This window comes from Pseudorca crassidens, chromosome 12 (genome assembly GCF_039906515.1).
Source record: "Pseudorca crassidens isolate mPseCra1 chromosome 12, mPseCra1.hap1, whole genome shotgun sequence".
Taxonomy (NCBI): domain Eukaryota; kingdom Metazoa; phylum Chordata; class Mammalia; order Artiodactyla; family Delphinidae; genus Pseudorca; species Pseudorca crassidens.
Genome location: NC_090307.1, coordinates 50539841 through 50552601, shown reverse-complemented (window position 1 = coordinate 50552601; position 12761 = coordinate 50539841). Strand labels below are relative to the sequence as shown.

At 39.4% G+C, this 12761-nt stretch overlaps 1 protein-coding gene across 7 annotated transcripts in view; it reads right to left on the bottom strand.

Moving 5' to 3' along the window:
* ZNF521 (zinc finger protein 521) overlaps window positions 1–12761 on the bottom strand; it is a 287600-nt gene that overhangs the window by 169725 nt on the left and 105114 nt on the right. The gene's annotated exons all lie outside the window — the stretch shown is intronic.

Here is a 12761-nt window from a genome sequence, read left to right as displayed (position 1 = left end):
TTATTGATACAGACCTTATTGCATGCAGCAAAACAATATTAAAAAGTAAGCACATGAAAGAAGACAGAAGACACAATAATAATTATGTCTTGTGTAATAAAAGACAACCAGGACTTCTTCAATAACTGTAAGATTCGAATAGCATAGGCCAGAAAATGGATTATTAGATGTTAGACGGGTACTGCTAGATATTACATGTAGCTAGGATCAGACAGGATCAAGAAAAAAATGAGTTTCACAAGGGCCAGATTGTAATAGTGTATTTTGTTTGGAAAGTTCAAGAGGTGGCCCACCATTTCTTCCTTTTGCAAAAGCTTCAGCAGCATGAACTTCCTTAGCCAAACAGGACCTGCACTTTGAGGTGAGCAGAGACAAAGCAACTTGTGAAAAACTGGAAACAGGAAAAGTGATAAATGATTATGCTAAATGCTGAAAGATTTATGGGTAACAAAGAGAAGACAAACAAGCCTGAAAGCCAGATATAATCTTAGCAAGTTATCCATAAAGTAACTCTGCTTTATATTGGGCGGTTTTTTAACCACGTTTGTAGCTAGCGTACACTCTTACTTCTGTCACTTTCTTAATATTCAAGTGGAAAATGAGACCTTCTCAAGTAGGTTGTAAAACCTCTTTCTGGCTTTTCAGAACAATCTATCATTCAGGATCGGAAGACATTGTAAAAGCTTTTCATTCTCCAAAGGAGCCAGATTTTTCATAAAGGCAGACAAGTAAAGACCATGGAGTGTGCCTGGTGGAGACAGTGATTCTATTAGAATAGTAGGTTCAATTAGAATATTATTGGGGTATTCCAATAAGATGCAACTAGAATATGATCAAATACATTTTAAAATTCTTCAAAGCTAAAGTTCACTAGCAAGCTATATTATTAACACAAAAGTAGAAACTGGCAAGCATTATGTAAACAAATTCCACGTCTGCTTTCTTTAAGGTAACAAGATTTTCCTAGATTATCAACCTCTTGCTTATCCACAGGAAACAGATGAGGATCATTCCTTTCCTGCATCTAGAAACTGATGACAACACCATCTCACTATCAATGCCAGATGGCAACCATCTAACTCTGAGAAAACAACCAAACACCATTCCTGGATCCCTGCCCACTGCAACAGAGCTTCGCAATACAAGTTGAAAACCACATGATTTTGCATCCTCATTTATATACGTCTATAACCTAACATGTTTCCAGCATAAGAAAGAGTCTGACAATTGTGGGTGTGATTTCAGTTTAAGGGTGAATACACATAAAGAATATATGCAGATAAACACATCACCTAACGTACAGAGAGACAATTTTGAAAAATTAAAAACAAAGACTTCAATGATGGTCTAGCTTTCCCCTTAGAAGACATGAGCTACCTAAGGCTGGTAGCCCTAAAACAAACCAAAGTTTGGAAATATTTCCCCTAATTAAAAAGTTTACTCTCTATTAAATTTGCTCAGCATTCTAAGAAGAAAATCTACCACTTTCCACACATTCCTTGTTTAGGCTTACATCCTGTTGTTTCACTTAAAAATATTTTCAGACACATCATCTCATTTGTACAGTTGGGGAAAACAATGAATCAGAATTTGTCATGCATCTAGACTGAAAGAACAGAGCTACTGAGCCTGAAAATTCAGCAAGTGAATTTATTATTAAATTGCAGATTATGCCCAGGCATGATATATCATTATACAAATGCACCAAGAATTATTGAGCAACAGACCATTATAAACATGACACCATGCTTAAATCAGGTTCTTGTCTGTGGGCCATGCCTGACTATACCTCTTACATACCTGTTCTCCTAAGCTTATAAATTTCAAATATAGTCAAGTGAGCTGAGGGTCAGGATCAAGTTTTTACTCAAACCAAGATTCAAGGGAACTAGAAATCTTCTCTTCACTCTCTCTCCTGTCCCTATTACTTGGTCTTGGGATAAAGAGGACGTGATAATCGAAGATGATGTGTCTTTGTAACTGAGATACACGGAAATCACCTACCGGCTTCCGAATTAGGGCTTAGGCTGAGGGATTGAGGGACACTCAGCAGAAGTAAAAAGTTTGAGCAGGGAATGCTACTTTTAGAAAAATAAGCAAAGGTTTCACGAAAGGCTGATTTCTGTTTTAAAATCTAAATTGTAAAACGCTCATTTGCTAGTGTTGTAAGTGGGCCTTTTCTCCCTGGGATGCACAAGGAACTCACTGACAAGACTCCCAGGGGTGTTGATCCATGCTCTAAGGGTATCAGAATCTCCCCAGACTTTTGTGGTGTGGTGGTGTTGCCAACATTCTCCGAGGTCTACCCAAGTCTTTGAAAGCTACTCGTCCCCATTACCTTAAGCTTTTTGGCATTCACAACACAAACTATGTTTAAATGGCTACTACAGACTTAAACAATTTCAATTTCTTTTTTTCATCTGGAAGAAAGTGTGGAGGATTCTTTCAACTCCTGTTACTGAGTCAACTTGGACTTTTTTACCCTTTGACACTCACTAAGTGCTACTTCTTACAGAAGTGTGTTTCTGTGTTATGGTACGTTTTCTGCATTTCAATGTGAAGTACTTAACATGTCCATGTTAAATTTTAATTTTTTTTGGAATCAGTCACTTCACACTAGCTGACTCTCAGAGAGCTATAGCTCTTACAACGGGAAGAAGAAGAAAAAAACAACAACAACAAAAAAAACTTTGCTGGAAACCGGCTCCGTGGCCTAAAAGTCTATTTAAAGATGCAAATGTGTGTGCATAGTTAGTGCAGATGTTTTTCTACAGCAACTGTACTTGCTGAGTTTCACCATTTCCATAAAGCACATTAAAACAAGTGTGTGAACACTCGGAGATGAAAGTCTCGAACACTCCTGAGACTTTCAGTGGAAAGGAGAGCCGCCTGACTTTTCTCCAAGCAGACAGGAATGCCCATGATTCAGCAGCCTGAGTAAATAAAAGAGGTCCTTATTTCCTAATTTTGCTGGCTGGCCACACTGCAGCAGCCTCTGTGCTCCTGCCAAAGGGGATGCAGAACTGGAACTACACCCAGCAGCTGAAGGCCTGTCTTTGTTAGCCAGCCAGGCTTTCCCGACCATCTTCTGGCAACAAAACTGCCATATCCTGCAAGGAAGACCTCCATCTCAGGCTTGATGGTTCTCTAGTCTGCCTGAAAGGACCAAACAACAGATTTTGCTGGGTCTACGTCGGAGGATGACAGCTGGAAACTCAGTTAGCAGCAGAGCAACACCTGTTCGGTCCTATTTATGGGGGAAAGTGCTCACTAACAGAAAAGTGAAGTCGTATTAGAAGGAGGGATTGTGCAGGAAAAAAAAGATGCCAGAGCACAAAGTACCTCTGTGACATGAGCCACCGCCCCACATGTACCAACCCTGGAGGAGACAGCAAAGATTGGCTATGATTTTACCCTGGCTACTGGGGGATGGACAGACGAACACACCCTGGGAAGGGCTGCTGGGTTGCCAAATGGGGGGCTGATAATGTCCGTCTACAGCCTGTCATTGTGGAAGAAAAATGCTGAGGGTCTGGCCATTCTTTGGCTTTCAAATCCAACTGAAGTAGCCAATAAAAAAATAAGGTCAAAGAAGGAGGAAGAGAAGATGCACAGGAAGGTTTGGGGTGATGCTACAGCTTTTTATTTTTGCACCGTAAAGCATGTCTTAGTCTTAGGGTAAAGTACACGCTTCTGGAGGGCAGGGACCAAGCCTAATTTTAGAATGCTGACTCCAACAATACGGGCAATCCTGAAATTATTAAGGAGGAAGTCAAGTAACAAAGTGGATTGTCTCACTGTACATGTTAAAGAAGTGATCCGAATCTCTGAAGTTATGGAAACTTCCAATACATTTAGTTCTTCGTAGGGCTGGGCCCACGAGAAGCTGGCTTACTGATGTCCTTTTGCTACCTGAGCTCATTCATTGTAAAGGCAGAGAACTCACTAAACTGCCCTCGGGGACTCAGTATCATGTGTGTGCAAGTGCCACACTGCAAGATTTCTTTAACGGGGACAGGATTTACATCACTGGTGACTTTTCAAGTGAGGAAAAGAAGCCCGAATACTGACAGCTCTGGTACCTCTCTTTTCGAAGAGCAATAACTCAGAATGAGAACTAAAAGTCAGGAGTCCGGAGTTTTATTTCTAGCTTCGTAACTGACTTAGAGAGTGACCTGGCCAAGTCATTTAATCTGCCCCTACCTAGGTATTTCACCTGCAGTATGAAGATGATAATTCTTGCTACTTACCCTCTGGGGTGTTACAAAGATTAGTGAATATCTCTAGGGCACCTATCATCGCTGAAGGAAAAGCTGCATATGTAAACAAAAAGACTTACATGTGTTGCATGCATGTACCTTTTCACATGTAAGCTTCTTAATGTGTGCAGTATAAACATATTTTAACATTTTCTTTTCTTTAATTGAACCACTGGAATATCAGTTTTAGGGACTGGCCCAAATAGTGCCTTAAGCATTCACAGTTGTATATTCGGCCACCAAGAAAATAAAATATAAATTGTTGGTGATATCTAAAAGGTAATGGACCATAAACCCAAGTATTAAATTATTATACATATGATACAATCTTGGCCTTTACTGACAGATAACCTTGGAACAAGTATTTTGCTATGTAATTCCAAAGCCAAGGGTGGACTTCGGAAATGACCTCTCTTATCCCTCAAAACACTAGCAGTACAATCACTGCATTATTTAACATCAAAATAAGTTCATTTAGTAGATGATTTCTTTAAGCGTAGGACAGTAGGTGAAAGCATGAGACCAAAGGAAATTTCCAGGTTATTTCCTCCATTGGCTGAAAATGGTTCTTTCTCTCTACCAGCATGCTCTAGGAGCAGTTCTGAACTTTCATACTAGAGTTCATAGTCCTTTTTCCACTCATTAACTTAAGACACCTTAAGACAGTTAAACTGAGAATCTTGAGGGAAATATACAGGTATGCACAAAGGCTGAGAGAAGTTAGGTGCTATCAAGAGAGAACAATATTTTGAAATGTGTGTTTAACAGACACAGGTAACAAGGATATTTGTCATGTTAACCCAGAGCCATCACAGTAACAACTCTGCATCATCGTATTTAAAATCATCTCACCAAATTGCACAATACATTTTAAAGCAATGATCTAAATTGCTGAAGGATATGGTCATTCTAAATAAATCATTATGCATTATTACACAATTGTTTCCTTTCATTCTCAACAGAAGTGTCAACAGTTTTAGAAAGGCTGCAACTTTAGTAATATAGCTATCACACTTTTTAAAAAAATCAACCGTCCCACATTAAATTCACTCCTTTGTCATGTAACTTATTTAACTACTTGAAAAGGAATATTCTTTACTGGGTGTTCAAAAGAGAAAAGTGAACTTGAAAATTACTTATAATTCACAGACGCTTTTAAATTCTGTAATATTACAAACTGTTCTGGAAGGACCAATTAAATGCATTAACAGTTAGGTTAGGAGGGAAAAGGGTGGTCACTCATTAATGATAGCAGCTGTGGGAGCTGCAGTTGGAGGAGCACATTTTTTAACACAGTCAAGATGAATTCCGGATATCAGAGCTCAGAGGTTATTTTTTTTTTCCTTTCAATACTCTCTAATAAAAAAGAGGCTCACTTTCCCCAACAATCCTTTAATGCTTTGGATGAGCCAAAGAGGTAAGTTGGTATCACCCCCGCGCTGTCCTCCTTAGGTAATCCTGGGCTTTATATCCAAGCTGTCTCTTTCACCAGACACAGTTCTGTTACGTGTGCGGAGAAGTACAAATGTTTCGCTTGCTGTTGCTTAAAGTTCATTTGAACAGACGGAGCTCAATGAATTCCATCTTCCGCCGCCAAATTAAACAGAAAACAGTGCATTCTTAAGCAGTTCACACTTAACTCCACCTCTCAAATCGGAGGAAAAAGCTGACGTGAAACCAGTTAAAGAACAGTCATCGTCTCTCTCACGGAAACTGAGACGTGTTTCTGAAGCCAGACAGAAGGAAAAGCGGTTTCCAGTTACGTACGGGGGTGAGCACAGCTTTGCTGTTTCCATCTTTTGGCTCACTTAAAAATATATATAACTAGCGATAAGCACCAACCTCTTGGCGTTCAGTAATTGGCAATCATGTGCTACACATCTGTTTACAGTGCTGTGGCTGTGAGCGTTCTACATCATTTAATGTATTTATCTCTCCTTTAATAATGACAGCCATCATCACGGTGAATTTCCCAAGTCTGTTTTCTTTTTATCTCAACTATTTTGAGTTAAAAGGCGTGTTTTCGTTACTTAGAAGTCTTGTATTTATATATGACCTCATACCACAAAGAATTTGAAGTACTTCTTCATTGCTTATTTCATCTATTCATTCATATAACCAACATTTATTAAACACCTACTATGTGTTTAGGTCTGATAACTAGCTTATGAACTCTATAAATTACTATATATATATATATATATATATTTTTTTTTTTATTTAAGTCTTGGCCTCTGGGCTTCCCTGGTGGCGCAGTGGTTGGGAGTCCGCCTGCCGATGCAGGGGACACGGGTTCGTGCCCCGGTCCGGGAGGATCCCACATGCCGCGGAGCGGCTGGGCCCGTGAGCCATGGCCGCTGAGCCTGTGCGTCCGGAGCCTGTGCTCCGCAACGGGAGAGGCCACAACAGTGAGAGGCCCGCATACCGCCAAAAATAAAAAAAAGTAAAAAAAAAAGTTTTGGCCTCCTTGTCTATAATATCAGAAAAATTCTAGCTTTCCCCATAGTTGATATAATAAGAATCAAACATGACATTGTATGAAAGAGCTTTCTGAACTGCTACAATATAAACATGTACTAAATTATTACTACTACTCTAAAAGTCAAAGTTACCGTTAGGTTATAACTGATAAATGTGAAAAGATTACAGAGGAATAAAAATTAACTATAATTTAGTGGTTGCTTTCTTCATATTGAAATTCTAAGAATTTTAAAGGACTTAAAAGGCATTTTTGTTTAAAAATAAGAAATAGGAATTGAGTTCCCTGCCGGTCCAGTGGTTAGGACTCTGTGCTTTCACTGCTGAGGGCCCGGGTTCAATCTCTGGTCAGGGAACTAAAATTCCACCAGCCATGTGGCCAAAAATTAAAAAAAAATAAAAATAAACCAAAATACAAAAAAAAAATCTGAACGCTAATAGTAGTTATCTTGAAAATCAATGTGCAGGAGCTCATTCTTTAATAGCAGCACACACTGGCAAGCTGTGATTAATCCATTAGTGGAATAAAATCCCCACAATGGGATGGCTTGCATTCAAAATCTTGAAGCCACATCCCATAGTTCTGACTCCAGCCCAATATCTCACTATTTTACCTGTTTAGAAATTTCTCAAGGGCAAATTCTACTTTGCTTCAAAATCCTTTGCTCTAGTGTGAAATATACCTATTAAGCTTTGAAAATATAGCCACACCTTTTTTTTTTTTTTTTTTGGTGGTACGTGGGCCTCTCACTGTTGTGGCCTCTCCTGTTGCGGAGCACAGCCTCCGGGCGCGCAAGCTCAGCGGCCATGGCTCACGGGCCCAGCCGCTCCGCGGCATGTGGGATCCTCCCAGACCGGGGCACGAACCCGTGTCCCCTGCATTGGCAGGCGGACTCTCAACCACTGCGCCACCAGGGAAGCCCCTAGCCACACCTTTTGAAATATACTCAGCAAATTTCTCAGTGCTACCATGTTAATCATTAGTAATTTTAAATTAACCTCTTCACTGGGGTAGCATAACATAAAAGGGATTCTTCCACTAACAAAACTGAGTTTGAAAATGGCTTCATTAGTGAATGATGGACCTCAGAAAAATCATTCCACCATGTTAATGGTTTTTCGAAGAACTGCCCTACACACTAGAATTTTTAAACAAAGAGATCAAATTCTGTATTTCAAAGAGGAGTCTGGTCTATGAGAATGTTTTGTCATGTTGAACTCTACTGAATACTTTCCAACATGTAGGCTTTGGTCCAAGGCTGGCGAACTTTTGGTCACAAGGAATTATAACAGTCCTGAAATGGTGTTCACTCGAGCTGAATTTCACCTGTATTATATCCACGGCAGCAGTAAAGCTGACATGAATTTTTGGCAGTTTAAAAAGGCCACACCGTATACTTCACTGCAGATAAAGCCACTGGAGAATACAAAAGTGTTGAAAGGCTAAAATTTAATTAATGACCAATTAGCACCCCCTGTGGGTTCATTGTGCAGTAAAGTGATAAATACGGTGTGCTAATATAGAAAAAGCTGTTACAAAGATTAGGGGGGAAATATTACAATTATCCATTTGGTATTATAATACGGTGGACATCAGTGTTCTTGATTTTGATGTTCATGTGTCTAAAATATGATAGGAATTAAGATCTGGGACAAATAATCATTTTTTATTTTAAGGCAGAGACTGTCTCACACAAGTTGTCAGGCTGAAGTAGAAAAGCTAGTGAGTGCACCTAGCCAACCACACGGCAGCTGCAACTCAAACTAGTTTGTGTTGCCTACTCCTCAATCAGTGTTTATGCATTTTATGGGGAAGTTATATGCTATGGTGGTATTTAAAAATTGGGAGGGTGCTACACTATCTTGAGATTTTATGCATATGTCGAGATCTACAGGACAAATTGCCAATGCGTCCTCACAGGACAGAATTTCTATGGTGTTTCAACAGAATCATTAACTTTCACATCATTAACTTTCATCATTAACTTTTACATAGTAAAACTAAAACTGAAAAGTGATGTTGGATCCCAAGTAACACAAATGATATAAGGAGTCATTTATTTTATTTTTTTAACGATTTTTTTGATGTGGACCATTTTTAAAGTCTTTATTGAATTTGTTACAATATTACTTTTGTTTTCTGTTTTGGTGTTTTGGCTGTGAGGCATGTGGGATCTTAGCTCCCCGACCAGGGATCGAACTCGCACCCTGTGCAGTGGAAGGCAAAGTCTTAACCACTGGACCGCCAGGGAAGTCCGAGGAGTCATCTATTTTAAATGAGGTAATGCTTATAAACTGCAAAGGACAAAAGTATGTTCTTAAAATAACTCTAATTAGGGCATAACAAAGTATTTCTACACAGATCATTAATATCAGTATGCTTATTCATGTAGTTTTTTTTTTTCATTTACCTAATTAGGCAAAATTTGAAAAAGGCAATCCTGAAAATAATGCTGATTATCAATTTAATGGATTTTCCAGGTACCTTATTCTCCCTTTGTTTTCTATTTCTCACTTTTGGTTCAATTTACTCTTCCCTAGAATGAATATAAAAATAAAATTCAAACCAGTTCATTCTATCATTTTTTTTCTTGTTAACAGTCCTGGTAATTTATTTATGGGAACCAGTACTAGTCAAAAGTATGGCACGGGCTATGTGTGCATGTATATTTTTATGCAGGACTGACTGATGTTCAGAACAGACTGAATGATCTATGTTAAATCAAGGCATACATTTTTGAAATATCTTTGCTATTTCTCACTGCAAAGTATTAATCATAGTAATTTGCCACTTAATATGAGTAAATGTGCAATCATGTCTTAATGAAACACTTCATTAGGGGAAGTCTTTATGATGCTATTTTTTTACCGATTAATATATATTACATATAATTATATTATTTTATTAAATTATATATTTTGTATACTCAATTATATAGTTTACACATATGCGTATGTATAATTGTATTAAAATATAGGTGTATGTATATATACATGTGTGTTTATATATATGTGTGTGTGTTACATATATATGTCTGTTTATATATGTAACTAAGATGAAGTTTCTTGCCAAATATCTGAAAACTGGTGACAGAGTCAGTCCTTAAAAACCCCATGATACCTCCAAGTAATACTATTTCATTTTTCCTAAATCCAAGATAATTTTAACATAACAAAACAATGTATAAGAAAAGAATACAAGGCAGTGTGGCCACAGTAACAAGGGAGTTAAGAGGCTGGTCGGAGTCTGGGAGCCTTGGAGACTCCATCTGCACTTGTTTCACAAGGACATAAAGACCCCTATCCCTCCAGCACCCAACATAGAGGACACAAAATATGATACAAATAAGAGTAGATTAAGAAACTCTAGTCAGATAATAAAGAATTTGACATGTAACTGCTTAGTTCACATGTGAAATGCACCAATTCTGAATAATTTTCATAGAGAAATTTACAGCACTGTTTCTTTGTTTTTGTTTTATTTGCTTTTGAAAAGGGAAATATGGATAGCATATATCTGTATTTCCAAGGCTTACTGACCCTTGCAAAATCATGTCTCCAATACCCAAAGACATAAAACCGACTAGCACAGTTCTGGGATCTTGACTGACTCAATGTTGTCTGTAAGAAAGTGCTGGTTTCTGAATCTTCACAACGCCTCCTCCCACATCTGAGCTCTACTCTTTTCTCTTAAGATGACCTGATGTTGTTTGGCATGGGTTATGCCTACCTCTGGGTCTCACTTGAGGGATCAAAGGAAAGAAAATAAATGAATTTGATTGAAGCCTACACAGAGAAAAAAAAAAACTCAAGGCTGTCACTCCTACCTTTTCATATATATGAAACATTAGATTTAAGATCTGTGAGAAGTCTTAGTCTTTAGGGAAAAACAAGTGCTAATCTTACAGATGAACACACAGATTGGTGAGGATGAGTAACAGGTTATAATCTTGCACTAACAATGGGAGCTGATGGGGGCACTAGAACCCAAGCCCTAGTGCCCCCGTGTCCAGGCAAGCAGCTTGGTCTATGTGTCAGGTAACTCCCCCAGAGTCCACCCTTCCCTACCCTCCCACTGAAACAACAACTGCCTCAAATGCCACCCAGTCACGTAGTTTCTATGGGTAAATGAGTGAACTTAAAATAGTGTTTCACATTATTCTCTTTGGTTGTTGTTGTTAAAGATTTCATTGTGGTTTTCTTTTCCTACTACAAAACCAATTTATGCTAATTGACATACGTGTACATGCATGTATAGAGGAAAACAAAAACCTAACAATTCTATGAACCTGTAATCTGCTGTTGACACATCATGACAGCTTATTTCTTACCTTATTTTTACTTCTGGCTACTAGCTAGAAAAATCACAGACACATACACACACACACACACCCCCCTCTGGTTTTCCTTAACAATCTCTCTCCCCCTCGGTCTCTTCCTTCCGTCCTCTCCTCTGAGGGGAGTGGTTTCGTTGGGTCAGGTATTGGCAAATAAAAGCAGAAGGAAAGGTTCCATCAAATTAGCACGTGGTCAGCTTCACCTTCCTCATGCTCTTGCCTCTGGAACCACAATTCCTGCCACTCATCCAATGAGGGACACAACAAAGGGTCCTCCTCACCTTCCTCTAAGCTCCCCTTCCTCTGTGATTACTGCAGCTACCACAACTTCACACAACGAAACCAAAGGGCGACCCTCTGCCCCAACCAGATGACCGAGGGCAGCGTTTCTTAGCATAATCCACCAACCACCTGCTCCCCAGTCACCTGAACTGTGGTTGAAAATGCAAACTCCCACACATACGCCCCTGCCCAGGTCTACTGACTCTGAACCTCTAGGGATGGGGCTCAGAAATCCTCATTTTTAGCAAGCTTTTAGGGTGCTTCCCCTGTATTACTGAGTTTGAAAACCACTGTAGTCTTTTATCGCCTCTGAATCATTGAAATCCTCTGCTTCATGTTTGCTCCGCTTGGCTGTGCCTTTTCCATATTTGCCGCTCCGCACTAGAACAAGGGAGACGGAGAGCTTTCTCTCCCTCATTCAGAGACCAAAATGAATCCCAGTTCTTCCAAGAAGCAGCTTTTCCAGAAAGAAAAGGACGTCATTATCCTTTGCCTTCCCATCCCTTAACATTGCCTCCTCCCACTACGAGTAGGACTCCAAGCTTCAAATCTTTTCAGTATCAAGTTCAACTACCTCCCATAAGTCACTTCCTCTCTATAGAAGAGTGTTGTTGGCAGCAGCCTGTGAATTTCTAGAAAAAGACAGTAACCATTTTGAAGAGTTATAAAGTTCCAAGTACATAAAGGCTGGATGTTACACGATTAGGATACGAAGTTGTGAGTAAACAGCTCCTTTCAAATGTGAACATGGAAAGGTCTAACTCCTAAACTTTGGTGGATAATTACTTTCAAGCTGCGTTAGCTTGATGAGAAATGTCAACAGGCTATGAAATGCTGCTCACCCTGTGAACCATTTCAAAGAATGAAGGTCGTCATAAAACTGAAGACAAAGCAAATGAATAAGTGAAGGAGGAGGAGGGGAAGAGGGAAGGGGGCTTCCGAAGATCAGCAATTCTCTTTCTCCACTCAGGAAGGTGTGGCTAGGATTGCTGATTAAATGCCTTAAGTTTGGCCCTCTCTCGAACCCGTAGATATCTTGTTTTTTGCACTGGCTCCTATCAGTCGCTGGCAACTTCCTGGGTTCTGCACGTAAGTGCGGAATGCCATACAGTAAATTAAGCCTTCTGCTGTCAGAGCTGGAAATAGGAGGGGAGTAGAAAAATAGCTTGATCTCAAATGATTTTTATTGGCTTCATTTACATCCTGTTTAAGGTCTTCTGAGTAGCTCAAGGTGTCTTATCTCTGGCTACCAGGGGGTGTTTTGCAGTCAAAGCAGTTAACATACTTCTCTCTCCCTCCCCTCCTATTCCTTTCCCTCAAGCGCTCTCTTTTTTTCAAGCCATCTTATCACACACATCTCTTCATTCTGAGGAGAACCCATACTTACCAGAAGCAGTGTGCTCTA